The 2,500-nt window shown below is 48.0% G+C and overlaps 2 protein-coding genes, 2 non-coding genes and 13 pseudogenes across 4 annotated transcripts in view; 1 reads left to right on the forward strand and 16 right to left on the reverse strand.

Annotated features, from left to right (window-relative positions):
• Nucleotides 1-34, reverse strand: part of LOC133943450 (5S ribosomal RNA) — a 119-nt pseudogene extending 85 nt beyond the window's left edge.
• LOC133933439 (zinc finger protein 260-like) overlaps nt 1-2,500 on the reverse strand; it is a 627,571-nt gene that overhangs the window by 461,482 nt on the left and 163,589 nt on the right. The gene's annotated exons all lie outside the window — the stretch shown is intronic.
• LOC133933462 (histone H4-like) overlaps nt 1-2,500 on the forward strand; it is a 556,161-nt gene that overhangs the window by 238,852 nt on the left and 314,809 nt on the right. The gene's annotated exons all lie outside the window — the stretch shown is intronic.
• Nucleotides 97-213, reverse strand: LOC133942942 (5S ribosomal RNA; annotated as a pseudogene).
• LOC133938958 (5S ribosomal RNA) lies at nt 276-394 on the reverse strand (annotated as a pseudogene).
• LOC133941962 (5S ribosomal RNA) lies at nt 457-575 on the reverse strand (annotated as a pseudogene).
• Nucleotides 637-755, reverse strand: LOC133941188 (5S ribosomal RNA; annotated as a pseudogene).
• Nucleotides 818-926, reverse strand: LOC133940947 (5S ribosomal RNA; annotated as a pseudogene).
• LOC133944013 (5S ribosomal RNA) lies at nt 988-1,106 on the reverse strand (annotated as a pseudogene).
• On the reverse strand, nt 1,169-1,287 carry LOC133945009 (5S ribosomal RNA). The gene has a single exon (XR_009916769.1). It is a non-coding gene; the product is annotated as a 5S ribosomal RNA (ribosomal RNA).
• LOC133941293 (5S ribosomal RNA) lies at nt 1,350-1,468 on the reverse strand (annotated as a pseudogene).
• LOC133942558 (5S ribosomal RNA) lies at nt 1,531-1,649 on the reverse strand (annotated as a pseudogene).
• LOC133934539 (5S ribosomal RNA) lies at nt 1,712-1,830 on the reverse strand. Its single transcript, XR_009912718.1, has one exon. It is a non-coding gene; the product is annotated as a 5S ribosomal RNA (ribosomal RNA).
• Nucleotides 1,893-2,009, reverse strand: LOC133942394 (5S ribosomal RNA; annotated as a pseudogene).
• LOC133938427 (5S ribosomal RNA) lies at nt 2,072-2,190 on the reverse strand (annotated as a pseudogene).
• Nucleotides 2,253-2,371, reverse strand: LOC133942356 (5S ribosomal RNA; annotated as a pseudogene).
• LOC133939702 (5S ribosomal RNA) overlaps nt 2,433-2,500 on the reverse strand; it is a 119-nt pseudogene continuing 51 nt past the window's right edge.

Below are 2,500 nucleotides of genomic sequence, written 5' to 3' on the forward strand. Positions count from 1 at the left end.
GATCGTGCGTATTCAGGTTGGTGTGGCCATAAGCGTTTGAGTCCACCCTCTGAACCTTATTTATACATGTAAATACGTCAGGTAAAAGTGGAAAATAGCTTACAGCACCTGGTATTCCCAGGCAGTTTCCCATCCAAGTACTAACCAGGCCCGACCCTGCTTAGCTTCAAGTCAGACGAGATCGGGCGTATTCAGGTTGGTGTGGCCGTAAGCGAATGAGTCCACCCTCTGAACCTTATTTATACATGTAAATAAGTCAGGTAAAAGTGGAAAAAAGCTTACAGAACCTGGTATTCCCAGGCAGTCTCCCATCCAAGTACTAACCAGGCCCGACCCTGCATAGCTTCCGAGATCAGACGAGATCGGGCATATTCAGGTTGGTGTGGCCGTAAGCGAATGAGTCCACCTTCTGAACCTTATTTATACATGTAAATAAGTCAGGTAAAAGTGGAAAAAAGCTTAGAGAACTTGGTATTCCCAGGCAGTCTCCCATCCAAGTACTAACCAGGCCCGACCCTGCTTTGCTTCCGAGATCAGACGAGATCAGGCGTATTCAGGTTGGTATGGCCGTAAGCGATTGAGCCCAGCCTCTGAACCTTATTTATACATGTAAATACGTCAGGTAAAATGGAAAAAAGCTTACAGCAGCTGGTATTCCCAGGAAGTCTCCCATCCAAGTACTAACCAGGCCCGACCCTGCGTAGCTTCCGAGATCAGACGAGATTGGGCGCATTCAGGTTGGTGTGGCCGTAAGCGAATTAGTCCACCCTCTGAACCTTATTTATACTTGTAAATACGTCAGGTAAGAGTGGAAAAAAGCTTACAGCACCTGGTATTCCCAGGCAGTCTCCCATCCAAGTACTAACCAGGCCCGACCCTGCTTAGCTTCCGAGATCGGGCGCATTCAGGTTGGTGTGGCCGTAAGCAAATGAGTCCACCCTCTGAACCTTTTTATACATGTATATACGTCAGGTAAAAGTGGAAAAAAGCGTACAGCACCTGGTATTCCCAGGCAGTCTCACATCTATGTTCTAACCAGGCCCAACCCTGCTTAGCTTCAGAGATCAGACGAGACCGGGCGTATTCAGGTTGGTGTGGCCGTAAGCGAATGAGTCCACCCTCTGACCCTTATTTATACATGTAAATACGTCAGGTAAAAGAAGAAAAAAGCTTACAGCACCTGATATTCCCAGGCAGTCGCCCATCCAAGTACTAACCAGGCCCGACCCTGCTTAGCTTCCGAGATCAGACGAGATCGGGCGTATTCAGGTTGGTGTGGCCGTAAGCGAATGAGTCCACCCTCTGACCCTTATTTATACATGTAAATACGTCAGGTAGAAGAAGAAACAAGCTAACAGCACCTGGTATTCCCAGGCAGTCTGCCATCCATGTACTAACCAGGCCCGGCCCTGCTTAGCTTCCGAGATCAGACGAGATCGGGCTTATTCAGGTTGGTGTGGCCGTAAGCGTTTGAGTCCACCATCTGAACCTTATTTATACGTGTAAATACGTCAGGTAAAAGTGGAAAAAAGCTTAAACCACCTGGTATTCCCAGGCAGTCTCCCATCCAAATACTAACCGGGCCCGACCCTGCTTAGCTTCCGACATCAGACGAGATCGGGCGTATTCAGGTTGGTCTGGCCATAAGCGTTTGAGTCCACCCTCTGAACCTTATTTATACATGTAAATACGTCAGGTAAAAGTGGAAAAAAGCTTACAGCACCTGGTATTCCCAGGCAGTCTCCCATCCAAGTACTAACCAGGCACGACCCTGCTTAGCTTCCGAGATCAGACGAGATCGGGTGTATTCAGGTTGGTGTGGCCGTAATCGATTGAGTCAACCCTCTGAACCTTATTTATACATGTAAATACGTCAGGTAAAAGTGGAAAATAGCTTACAGCACCTGGTATTCCCAGGCAGTCTCCCATCCAAGTACTAACCAGGCCCGACCCTGCTTAGCTTCAAGTCAGACGAGATCGGGCGTATTCAGGTTGGTGTGGCCGTAAGCGAATGAGTCCACCCTCTGAACCTTATTTATACATGTAAATAAGTCAGGTAAAAGTGGAAAAAAGCTTACAGAACCTGGTATTCCCAGGAAGTCTCCCATCCAAGTACTAACCAGGCCCGACCCTGCATAGCTTCCGAGATCAGACGAGATCGGGCATATTCAGGTTGGTGTGGCCGTAAGCGAATGAGTCCACCTTCTGAACCTTATTTATACATGTAAATAAGTCAGGTAAAAGTGGAAAAAAGCTTAGAGAACGTGGTATTCCCAGGCAGTCTCCCATCCAAGTACTAACCAGGCCCGACCCTGCTTTGCTTCCGAGATCAGACGAGATCAGGCGTATTCAGGTTGGTATGGCCGTAAGCGATTGAGCCCAGCCTCTGAACCTTATTTATACATGTAAATACGTCAGGTAAAATGAAAAAAAGCTTACAGCAGCTGGTATTCCCAGGAAGTCTCCCATCCAAGTACTAACCAGGCCCGACCCTGCATAG

This window comes from Platichthys flesus, chromosome 22 (assembly GCF_949316205.1).
Source record: "Platichthys flesus chromosome 22, fPlaFle2.1, whole genome shotgun sequence".
NCBI lineage: Eukaryota > Metazoa > Chordata > Actinopteri > Pleuronectiformes > Pleuronectidae > Platichthys > Platichthys flesus.